Source organism: Hyla sarda, chromosome 2 (assembly GCF_029499605.1).
Source record: "Hyla sarda isolate aHylSar1 chromosome 2, aHylSar1.hap1, whole genome shotgun sequence".
NCBI lineage: Eukaryota > Metazoa > Chordata > Amphibia > Anura > Hylidae > Hyla > Hyla sarda.
In genome coordinates, this window is record NC_079190.1 from 287,435,071 (window position 1) to 287,448,640 (window position 13,570).

At 41.4% G+C, this 13,570-nt stretch overlaps 1 long non-coding RNA gene across 1 annotated transcript in view; it reads left to right on the forward strand.

Moving 5' to 3' along the window:
* LOC130356203 (uncharacterized) overlaps positions 1–12,187 on the forward strand; it is a 28,523-nt gene extending 16,336 nt beyond the window's left edge. The window contains exons 2-4 of the long non-coding RNA XR_008888809.1: positions 10,487–10,628; positions 11,009–11,162; positions 11,261–12,187. This is a non-coding gene — a long non-coding RNA (uncharacterized LOC130356203). The remainder of the gene's footprint in view (positions 1–10,486; positions 10,629–11,008; positions 11,163–11,260) is intronic.
* The last annotated feature ends 1,383 nt before the right edge of the window (positions 12,188–13,570 follow it).

Consider the following 13,570-nt stretch of genomic DNA (forward strand, 5'->3'; position numbering starts at 1 on the left):
ACAGTGTAATACGGCCATGAGGAGATCTTCATGTAGCCCAGCACATGTTTACTAATACACCTAGTTGTATAACGGCAGCATGTACAGTGTAATACGGCCATGAGGAGATCTGCATGTAGCCCAGCACATGTTTACTAATACACCTAGTTTTATAATGGCAGCATGTACAGTGTAATACGGCCATGAGGAGATCTGCATGTAGCCCAGCACATGTTTACTAATACACCTAGTTGTATAATGGCAGCATGTACAGTGTAATACGGCCATGAGGAGATCTGCATGTAGCCCAGCACATGTTTACAAATACACCTAGTTTTATAATGGCAGCATGTACAGTGTAATACGGCCATGAGGAGATCTGCATGTAGCCCAGCACATGTTTACAAATACACCTAGTTTTATAATGGCAGCATGTACAGTGTAATACGGCCATGAGGAGATCTGCATGTAGCCCAGCACATGTTTACTAATACACCTAGTTTTATAACGGCAGCATGTACAGTGTAATACGGCCATGGGGAGATCTGCATGTAGCCCAGCACATGTTTACTAATACACTAGTTTTATAATGGCAGCATGTACAGTGTAATACGGCCATGAGGAGATCTGCATGTAGCCCAGCACATGTTTACTAATACACCTAGTTGTATAATGGCAGCATGTACAGTGTAATACGGCCATGAGGAGATCTGCATGTAGCCCAGCACATGTTTACTAATACACCTAGTTTTATAATGACAGCATGTACAGTGTAATACGGCCATGAGGAGATCTGCATGTAGCCCAGCACATGTTTACAAATACACCTAGTTTTATAATGGCAGCATGTACAGTGTAATACGGCCATGAGGAGATCTGCATGTAGCCCAGCACATGTTTACTAATACACCTAGTTTTATAATGACAGCATGTACAGTGTAATACGGCCATGAGGAGATCTGCATGTAGCCCAGCACATGTTTACAAATACACCTAGTTTTATAATGGCAGCATGTACAGTGTAATACGGCCATGAGGAGATCTGCATGTAGCCCAGCACATGTTTACAAATACACCTAGTTTTATAACGGCAGCATGTACAGTGTAATACGGCCATGAGGAGATCTGCATGTAGCCCAGCACATGTTTACTAATACACCTAGTTTTATAATGGCAGCATGTACAGTGTAATACGGCCATGAGGAGATCTGCATGTAGCCCAGCACATGTTTACAAATACACCTAGTTTTATAATGGCAGCATGTACAGTGTAATACGGCCATGAGGAGATCTGCATGTAGCCCAGCACATGTTTACTAATACACCTAGTTGTATAACGGCAGCATGTACAGTGTAATACGGCCATGAGGAGATCTGCATGTAGCCCAGCACATGTTTACTAATACACCTAGTTTTATAATGGCAGCATGTACAGTGTAATACGGCCATGAGGAGATCTGCATGTAGCCCAGCACATGTTTACTAATACACCTAGTTTTATAATGGCAGCATGTACAGTGTAATACAGCCATGAGGAGATCTGCATGTAGCCCAGCACATGTTTACTAATACACCTAGTTTTATAATGGCAGCATGTACAGTGTAATACGGCCATGAGGAGATCTGCATGTAGCCCAGCACATGTTTACTAATACACCTAGTTGTATAATGGCAGCATGTACAGTGTAATACGGCCATGAGGAGATCTGCATGTAGCCCAGCACATGTTTACAAATACACCTAGTTTTATAATGGCAGCATGTACAGTGTAATACGGCCATGAGGAGATCTGCATGTAGCCCAGCACATGTTTACAAATACACCTAGTTTTATAACGGCAGCATGTACAGTGTAATACGGCCATGAGGAGATCTGCATGTAGCACAGCACATGTTTACTAATACACCTAGTTTTATAATGGCAGCATGTACAGTGTAATACGGCCATGAGGAGATCTGCATGTAGCCCAGCACATGTTTACTAATACACCTAGTTTTATAATGGCAGCATGTACAGTGTAATACGGCCATGAGGAGATCTGCATGTAGCCCAGCACATGTTTACTAATACACCTAGTTTTATAATGGCAGCATGTACAGTGTAATACGGCCATGAGGAGATCTGCATGTAGCCCAGCACATGTTTACAAATACACCTAGTTTTATAACGGCAGCATGTACAGTGTAATACGGCCATGAGGAGATCTGCATGTAGCCCAGCACATGTTTACTAATACACCTAGTTTTATAATGGCAGCATGTACAGTGTAATACGGCCATGAGGAGATCTGCATGTAGCCCAGCACATGTTTACAAATACACCTAGTTTTATAACGGCAGCATGTACAGTGTAATACGGCCATGAGGAGATCTGCATGTAGCCCAGCACATGTTTACTAATACACCTAGTTTTATAATGGCAGCATGTACAGTGTAATACGGCCATGAGGAGATCTGCATGTAGCCCAGCACATGTTTACTAATACACCTAGTTGTATAATGGCAGCATGTACAGTGTAATACGGCCATGAGGAGATCTGCATGTAGCCCAGCACATGTTTACAAATACACCTAGTTTTATAATGGCAGCATGTACAGTGTAATACGGCCATGAGGAGATCTGCATGTAGCACAGCACATGTTTACTAATACACCTAGTTTTATAATGGCAGCATGTACAGTGTAATACGGCCATGAGGAGATCTGCATGTAGCCCAGCACATGTTTACTAATACACCTAGTTTTATAATGGCAGCATGTACAGTGTAATACGGCCATGAGGAGATCTGCATGTAGCCCAGCACATGTTTACTAATACACCTAGTTTTATAATGGCAGCATGTACAGTGTAATACGGCCATGAGGAGATCTTCATGTAGCCCAGCACATGTTTACTAATACACCTAGTTTTATAATGGCAGCATGTACAGTGTAATACGGCCATGAGGAGATCTGCATGTAGCCCAGCACATGTTTACTAATACACCTAGTTTTATAATGGCAGCATGTACAGTGTAATACGGCCATGAGGAGATCTGCATGTAGCCCAGCACATGTTTACTAATACACCTAGTTTTATAATGGCAGCATGTACAGTGTAATACGGCCATGAGGAGATCTGCATGTAGCCCAGCACATGTTTACTAATACACCTAGTTTTATAATGGCAGCATGTACAGTGTAATACGGCCATGAGGAGATCTGCATGTAGCCCAGCACATGTTTACTAATACACCTAGTTTTATAATGGCAGCATGTACAGTGTAATACGGCCATGAGGAGATCTGCATGTAGCCCAGCACATGTTTACAAATACACCTAGTTTTATAATGGCAGCATGTACAGTGTAATACGGCCATGAGGAGATCTGCATGTAGCCCAGCACATGTTTACTAATACACCTAGTTTTATAATGGCAGCATGTACAGTGTAATACGGCCATGAGGAGATCTGCATGTAGCCCAGCACATGTTTACTAATACACCTAGTTTTATAATGGCAGCATGTACAGTGTAATACGGCCATGAGGAGATCTGCATGTAGCCCAGCACATGTTTACTAATACACCTAGTTTTATAATGGCAGCATGTACAGTGTAATACGGCCATGAGGAGATCTGCATGTAGCCCAGCACATGTTTACTAATACACCTAGTTTTATAATGGCAGCATGTACAGTGTAATACGGCCATGAGGAGATCTGCATGTAGCCCAGCACATGTTTACTAATACACCTAGTTTTATAATGGCAGCATGTACAGTGTAATACGGCCATGAGGAGATCTGCATGTAGCCCAGCACATGTTTACAAATACACCTAGTTTTATAATGGCAGCATGTACAGTGTAATACGGCCATGAGGAGATCTGCATGTAGCCCAGCACATGTTTACTAATACACCTAGTTTTATAATGGCAGCATGTACAGTGTAATACGGCCATGAGGAGATCTGCATGTAGCCCAGCACATGTTTACTAATACATCTAGTTTTATAATGACAGCATGTACAGTGTAATACGGCCATGAGGAGATCTGCATGTAGCCCAGCACATATTTACTAATACACCTAGTTTTATAATGGCAGCATGTACAGTGTAATATGGCCACGAGGAGATCTGCATGTAGCCCAGCACATGTTTACTAATACACCTAGTTTTATAATGGCAGCATGTACAGTGTAATACGGCCATGAGGAGATCTGCATGTAGCCCAGCACATGTTTACAAATACACCTAGTTTTATAATGGCAGCATGTACAGTGTAATACGGCCATGAGGAGATCTGCATGTAGCCCAGCACATGTTTACAAATACACCTAGTTTTATAATGGCAGCATGTACAGTGTAATACGGCCATGAGGAGATCTGCATGTAGCCCAGCACATGTTTACTAATACACCTAGTTTTATAATGGCAGCATGTACAGTGTAATACGGCAATGAGGAGATCTGCATGTAGCCCAGCACATGTTTACTAATACACCTAGTTTTATAATGGCAGCATGTACAGTGTAATACGGCCATGAGGAGATCTGCATGTAGCCCAGCACATGTTTACTAATACACCTAGTTTTATAATGGCAGCATGTACAGTGTAATACGGCCATGAGGAGATCTGCATGTAGCCCAGCACATGTTTACTAATACACCTAGTTTTATAATGGCAGCATGTACAGTGTAATACGGCCATGAGGAGATCTTCATGTAGCCCAGCACATGTTTACTAATACACCTAGTTTTATAATGGCAGCATGTACAGTGTAATACGGCCATGAGGAGATCTGCATGTAGCCCAGCACATGTTTACTAATACACCTAGTTTTATAATGGCAGCATGTACAGTGTAATACGGCCATGAGGAGATCTGCATGTAGCCCAGCACATGTTTACTAATACACCTAGTTTTATAATGGCAGCATGTACAGTGTAATACGGCCATGAGGAGATCTGCATGTAGCCCAGCACATGTTTACTAATACACCTAGTTTTATAATGGCAGCATGTACAGTGTAATACGGCCATGAGGAGATCTGCATGTAGCCCAGCACATGTTTACTAATACACCTAGTTTTATAATGGCAGCATGTACAGTGTAATACGGCCATGAGGAGATCTGCATGTAGCCCAGCACATGTTTACTAATACACCTAGTTTTATAATGGCAGCATGTACAGTGTAATACGGCCATGAGGAGATCTGCATGTAGCACAGCACATGTTTACTAATACACCTAGTTTTATAATGGCAGCATGTACAGTGTAATACGGCCATGAGGAGATCTGCATGTAGCCCAGCACATGTTTACAAATACACCTAGTTTTATAATGGCAGCATGTACAGTGTAATACGGCCATGAGGAGATCTGCATGTAGCCCAGCACATGTTTACTAATACACCTAGTTTTATAATGGCAGCATGTACAGTGTAATACGGCCATGAGGAGATCTGCATGTAGCCCAGCACATGTTTACTAATACACCTAGTTTTATAATGGCAGCATGTACAGTGTAATACGGCCATGAGGAGATCTGCATGTAGCCCAGCACATGTTTACTAATACACCTAGTTTTATAATGGCAGCATGTACAGTGTAATACGGCCATGAGGAGATCTGCATGTAGCCCAGCACATGTTTACTAATACACCTAGTTGTATAATGGCAGCATGTACAGTGTAATACGGCCATGAGGAGATCTGCATGTAGCCCAGCACATGTTTACTAATACACCTAGTTTTATAATGGCAGCATGTACAGTGTAATACGGCCATGAGGAGATCTGCATGTAGCCCAGCACATGTTTACAAATACACCTAGTTTTATAATGGCAGCATGTACAGTGTAATACGGCCATGAGGAGATCTGCATGTAGCCCAGCACATGTTTACTAATACACCTAGTTTTATAATGGCAGCATGTACAGTGTAATACGGCCATGAGGAGATCTGCATGTAGCCCAGCACATGTTTACTAATACACCTAGTTTTATAATGGCAGCATGTACAGTGTAATACGGCCATGAGGAGATCTGCATGTAGCCCAGCACATGTTTACTAATACACCTAGTTTTATAATGGCAGCATGTACAGTGTAATACGGCCATGAGGAGATCTGCATGTAGCCCAGCACATGTTTACTAATACACCTAGTTTTATAATGGCAGCATGTACAGTGTAATACGGCCATGAGGAGATCTGCATGTAGCCCAGCACATGTTTACTAATACACCTAGTTTTATAATGGCAGCATGTACAGTGTAATACGGCCATGAGGAGATCTGCATGTAGCCCAGCACATGTTTACAAATACACCTAGTTTTATAATGGCAGCATGTACAGTGTAATACGGCCATGAGGAGATCTGCATGTAGCCCAGCACATGTTTACTAATACACCTAGTTTTATAATGGCAGCATGTACAGTGTAATACGGCCATGAGGAGATCTGCATGTAGCCCAGCACATGTTTACTAATACATCTAGTTTTATAATGACAGCATGTACAGTGTAATACGGCCATGAGGAGATCTGCATGTAGCCCAGCACATGTTTACTAATACACCTAGTTTTATAATGGCAGCATGTACAGTGTAATATGGCCACGAGGAGATCTGCATGTAGCCCAGCACATGTTTACTAATACACCTAGTTTTATAATGGCAGCATGTACAGTGTAATACGGCCATGAGGAGATCTGCATGTAGCCCAGCACATGTTTACAAATACACCTAGTTTTATAATGGCAGCATGTACAGTGTAATACGGCCATGAGGAGATCTGCATGTAGCCCAGCACATGTTTACAAATACACCTAGTTTTATAATGGCAGCATGTACAGTGTAATACGGCCATGAGGAGATCTGCATGTAGCACAGCACATGTTTACTAATACACCTAGTTTTATAATGGCAGCATGTACAGTGTAATACGGCCATGAGGAGATCTGCATGTAGCCCAGCACATGTTTACTAATACACCTAGTTTTATAATGGCAGCATGTACAGTGTAATACGGCCATGAGGAGATCTGCATGTAGCCCAGCACATGTTTACTAATACACCTAGTTTTATAATGGCAGCATGTACAGTGTAATACGGCAATGAGGAGATCTGCATGTAGCCCAGCACATGTTTACTAATACACCTAGTTTTATAATGGCAGCATGTACAGTGTAATACGGCCATGAGGAGATCTGCATGTAGCCCAGCACATGTTTACTAATACACCTAGTTTTATAATGGCAGCATGTACAGTGTAATACGGCCATGAGGAGATCTGCATGTAGCCCAGCACATGTTTACTAATACACCTAGTTTTATAATGGCAGCATGTACAGTGTAATACGGCCATGAGGAGATCTTCATGTAGCCCAGCACATGTTTACTAATACACCTAGTTTTATAATGGCAGCATGTACAGTGTAATACGGCCATGAGGAGATCTGCATGTAGCCCAGCACATGTTTACTAATACACCTAGTTTTATAATGGCAGCATGTACAGTGTAATACGGCCATGAGGAGATCTGCATGTAGCCCAGCACATGTTTACTAATACACCTAGTTTTATAATGGCAGCATGTACAGTGTAATACGGCCATGAGGAGATCTGCATGTAGCCCAGCACATGTTTACTAATACACCTAGTTTTATAATGGCAGCATGTACAGTGTAATACGGCCATGAGGAGATCTGCATGTAGCCCAGCACATGTTTACTAATACACCTAGTTTTATAATGGCAGCATGTACAGTGTAATACGGCCATGAGGAGATCTGCATGTAGCCCAGCACATGTTTACTAATACACCTAGTTTTATAATGGCAGCATGTACAGTGTAATACGGCCATGAGGAGATCTGCATGTAGCACAGCACATGTTTACTAATACACCTAGTTTTATAATGGCAGCATGTACAGTGTAATACGGCCATGAGGAGATCTGCATGTAGCCCAGCACATGTTTACAAATACACCTAGTTTTATAATGGCAGCATGTACAGTGTAATACGGCCATGAGGAGATCTGCATGTAGCCCAGCACATGTTTACTAATACACCTAGTTTTATAATGGCAGCATGTACAGTGTAATACGGCCATGAGGAGATCTGCATGTAGCCCAGCACATGTTTACTAATACACCTAGTTTTATAATGGCAGCATGTACAGTGTAATACGGCCATGAGGAGATCTGCATGTAGCCCAGCACATGTTTACTAATACACCTAGTTTTATAATGGCAGCATGTACAGTGTAATACGGCCATGAGGAGATCTGCATGTAGCCCAGCACATGTTTACTAATACACCTAGTTTTATAATGGCAGCATGTACAGTGTAATACGGCCATGAGGAGATCTGCATGTAGCCCAGCACATGTTTACTAATACACCTAGTTTTATAATGGCAGCATGTACAGTGTAATACGGCCATGAGGAGATCTGCATGTAGCCCAGCACATGTTTACAAATACACCTAGTTTTATAATGGCAGCATGTACAGTGTAATACGGCCATGAGGAGATCTGCATGTAGCCCAGCACATGTTTACTAATACACCTAGTTTTATAATGGCAGCATGTACAGTGTAATACGGCCATGAGGAGATCTGCATGTAGCCCAGCACATGTTTACTAATACACCTAGTTTTATAATGGCAGCATGTACAGTGTAATACGGCCATGAGGAGATCTGCATGTAGCCCAGCACATGTTTACTAATACACCTAGTTTTATAATGGCAGCATGTACAGTGTAATACGGCCATGAGGAGATCTGCATGTAGCCCAGCACATGTTTACTAATACACCTAGTTTTATAATGGCAGCATGTACAGTGTAATACGGCCATGAGGAGATCTGCATGTAGCCCAGCACATGTTTACTAATACACCTAGTTTTATAATGGCAGCATGTACAGTGTAATACGGCCATGAGGAGATCTGCATGTAGCCCAGCACATGTTTACTAATACACCTAGTTTTATAATGGCAGCATGTACAGTGTAATACGGCCATGAGGAGATCTGCATGTAGCCCAGCACATGTTTACAAATACACCTAGTTTTATAATGGCAGCATGTACAGTGTAATACGGCCATGAGGAGATCTGCATGTAGCCCAGCACATGTTTACTAATACACCTAGTTTTATAATGGCAGCATGTACAGTGTAATACGGCCATGAGGAGATCTGCATGTAGCCCAGCACATGTTTACTAATACATCTAGTTTTATAATGACAGCATGTACAGTGTAATACGGCCATGAGGAGATCTGCATGTAGCCCAGCACATATTTACTAATACACCTAGTTTTATAATGGCAGCATGTACAGTGTAATATGGCCACGAGGAGATCTGCATGTAGCCCAGCACATGTTTACTAATACACCTAGTTTTATAATGGCAGCATGTACAGTGTAATACGGCCATGAGGAGATCTGCATGTAGCCCAGCACATGTTTACAAATACACCTAGTTTTATAATGGCAGCATGTACAGTGTAATACGGCCATGAGGAGATCTGCATGTAGCCCAGCACATGTTTACTAATACACCTAGTTTTATAATGGCAGCATGTACAGTGTAATACGGCCATGAGGAGATCTGCATGTAGCCTAGCACATGTTTACTAATACACCTAGTTTTATAATGGCAGCATGTACAGTGTAATACGGCCATGAGGAGATCTGCATGTAGCCCAGCACATGTTTACTAATACACCTAGTTTTATAATGGCAGCATGTACAGTGTAATACGGCCATGAGGAGATCTGCATGTAGCCCAGCACATGTTTACTAATACACCTAGTTGTATAATGGCAGCATGTACAGTGTAATACGGCCATGAGGAGATCTGCATGTAGCCCAGCACATGTTTACTAATACACCTAGTTTTATAATGGCAGCATGTACAGTGTAATACGGCCATGAGGAGATCTGCATGTAGCCCAGCACATGTTTACAAATACACCTAGTTTTATAATGGCAGCATGTACAGTGTAATACGGCCATGAGGAGATCTGCATGTAGCCCAGCACATGTTTACTAATACACCTAGTTTTATAACGGCAGCATGTACAGTGTAATACGGCCATGAGGAGATCTGCATGTAGCCCAGCACATGTTTACAAATACACCTAGTTTTATAATGGCAGCATGTACAGTGTAATATGGCCATGAGGAGATCTGCATGTAGCCCAGCACATGTTTACTAATACACCTAGTTTTATAATGGCAGCATGTACAGTGTAATACGGCCATGAGGAGATCTGCATGTAGCCCAGCACATGTTTACTAATACACCTAGTTTTATAATGGCAGCATGTACAGTGTAATACGGCCATGAGGAGATCTGCATGTAGCCCAGCACATGTTTACTAATACATCTAGTTTTATAATGGCAGCATGTACAGTGTACTATGGGCTTGAGGAGATTTGCATTTGGACAAGCACATGTAGTTCAAAAAATATGATGAATCTGGTATTCTAAAAAAAATTTTGTCCCAAAATTTTGGTTGTAGGTAGAGTGTCGTCCCTGGATTTGGGATAAGGGCCATGGTGAATATTTTAATAGAACCAGACGTGAAGAAGCATGGCATGAGATGGCAGTAGCATTATTTGACAACTTTGATCAAATGTCTTCTTCAATTCAGAATGAGATTTGTAAGTTTGGTATAATTTTTTTCTTTATAACTTGTACAATTTAACAACATCAAATAATGAAAAGGATGCCAATCTAATTTTTCAAAGTAACATACATCTTTGTACTTTTAATTCCTCGTGTACACTTTTATCTTATTAAAAATGATGAAGATAGTTGAAGTTGATCCAACTATTTAGATCCCTATTTATCTTTGTGTTTATATTCCCTTGGTGTACACATGTACATTAATCATAGCCTTATATATTGCAAGACAATCAACAATAATTGAATTAACTGATGATTTTGCTTGAATTTTTGTACCTGGATCTTTGTTTATTATATTTTTACAAGCTAAAATTATTTTTAATTTTTTTTGGTTACATTTTAAAATACTATATAGTAAAGGACATCCAAAACCAATAGAAATCTGCAAGCGACTATTTTGTGAAGGGTATCAAGAAAGCAGAAAAAAGTGGGTCAGCTGGTGGCAAAAGGAAAAAAATACCCTATGAGGACCAACTTCAATTTTTACGCCCTAACAGAGTTCTCCGACCGTAAGTACATGTTCAATTTCTGCATGCAGGTTTATCACCCATACTCCCCCTTCCAAAAATATCTAAGCTCTTAAAAATTTTATATCTGTTTATTCTAGAACTTCAGGCAACTTTCAGGCACCATCCAATACACAACAAGATGCAGATGAAGAGCCAAGGTCTGAGCCTGTACGTTCAGACACACCTTTGGAATCTGAAGCACCAGGCCCATCCAATCCGTTGGAAGATTTTGACCAACATCTGGATGTAGAGGAGGATGTGTCTAACCTTAGCTGTGATCTTCCCCCCAGCAGTACACCTACACCAGCTGCTGGTGAGATTGAAGAGATGGAAGAAGCCACTAACATACCTTCTTCACAAACAACCACCAGACCACCCACTGCTCGAAGGACCTGTAGATCCCTCCGAATAACTTATAGTCAACTGATCATCATGTATCCGGAGGGTTGACAGCAGTGATGACAGTTCTTATTTTGGGTATGAAATGGCATCTTGCTGCCCTAAAGTGGCTCTTGACCGCCAAAACTATTTTAAAGCATACTGTCACGCTGTTGCACAAGTCTTTCTTTCCCCCCCCAGGCCCTACCTTCATTAGAGGATATGATTAAAAATTTGCACATCACAGCTGGACACAGGGCCCCCAGCCCTCCACCACCTGCACACAATATTTCCACACAAACCGAGGGTTTTTATGTGGTTACTTACAACCCCTCCGCCTTCTCAGTCCTCTTCTGGGGTTTACCCCTACCATCCTCCCTTTCAAACACAATACCCTAGTAGCAGTCTAATTAGCCACCACAACCCCTCTGCATCATCTGCATTGGAGTCTTTTTCCTCTGAACCCACATATCACAATCTGTGATTTTTCCCATGAGCATAATTGAAGTTGGTCCACATATTTTCTTGTTGCATTGTTTATACATTTTCTGTCCAGATATTTATCTTGTTAAAATATATTTTGAAGGCATTGTTGCCTAAAAAAATGTTTATAAAGTGTAATTTTATGGCTAGTTCGCCAAATTTTCTATTACACTTAAAAAATCAAAATGTTGTGTCTGGTAATTTATCAATCCAAATATAAGTAGATCCTCAAGGAGTTAGGGGGTTGCTAAACTTGCTCTGGTCTTTTATATTGGGATATTGAGCTTACAGCATATCCATGGTCAAGTATAGTTGATTCAACATGGCAATTTAATGTAGGTGGAAGATTTTAGATTCAATGACATTGTCATTATAATCAGTTTGCCAAATCATTACACTATAATCTAATCACATTGACCATTGCTATTTTGTGGCATGTCTATGGCAAAATATACTACTTTGAACTATTTTCCACACAGGACCTCAGGATGCCATGGTTAATACACACAAAATGTGTAATCCATTTTTGTCTAATTTGGTTTGAAGAGTGTGACAAGTAAAATACATCTCCAAATCAATTTGAAAACCAATACAGAACGTTGAATACAGGATATGGTAACGAAAAATTTTTAAAGACATAGAGGCAAATTATAATTTGAGTTTACTACTCATCCTTTTGTAAAAAAATAATAACACACAAAATTAGGCATGATACAACATTTACAAAGGGTGATGTTCTTCATATCTCACCCCAAAAAAAAAAATAAAATAATGAGCATCTTCTTGTGTGTAGAAGACATCTTCAAATGGCCAACCTGTTTAGCAACAAAAGGCTGTCAATTTGTCCAGGGAACGGCACCTTCAGTAGATAGGAAATATGAAGAGAATGCTTCTCTAACCACTATCGCTTATTGAGCTGTGCGGCCAGAACCCCATGACCCAGCAGACTCACCCCATGACACATGTTCCTCCTGTTCTATATCGGGGCTAGCATAGTCCAGAATATAGTTGTGTAGAACACATGTCGCTTTAATGACTGAGTCTACTGTGTCAACATCCAACTGAATAGCAGTGGTCAAGATCCTCCACTTCCCAGCCAAGATCCCAAATGCGCACTCCACGAAGCGCCGTGCCCGGGTAAGCCTCTGGTTGAACACTCGCTTCCGGTCATCAATTCACCTTTGTGGGTATGGAGCATCAGGTTCGGCAGAAGTTGGAAAGCCTCATCAGAGACGAAAACATAGGGAAGTGGATTCAGGGTACCAGGAAGTGGCTTTGGTGGAGGCAGAGTCACTTGATTTTGAAGGACATGACGGCCAAATTCTGAAGACATCAGCACCCGTGAGTCCCCAGTACTGCCATAGGCGCCAACTTCAATAGCAATAAACTTTTACTGAACATCAGCCATCGCCATCAGGACCACAGAAAAATACTTTTTATAATTCTAGAAGCGTGATCCTGATCCCGGTGGCTGCTGTACATGAATATGCTTACCGTCGACAGCGCCTATGCAGTTGGGAAAGTGGGCAACAGACTGAAATCCTGAT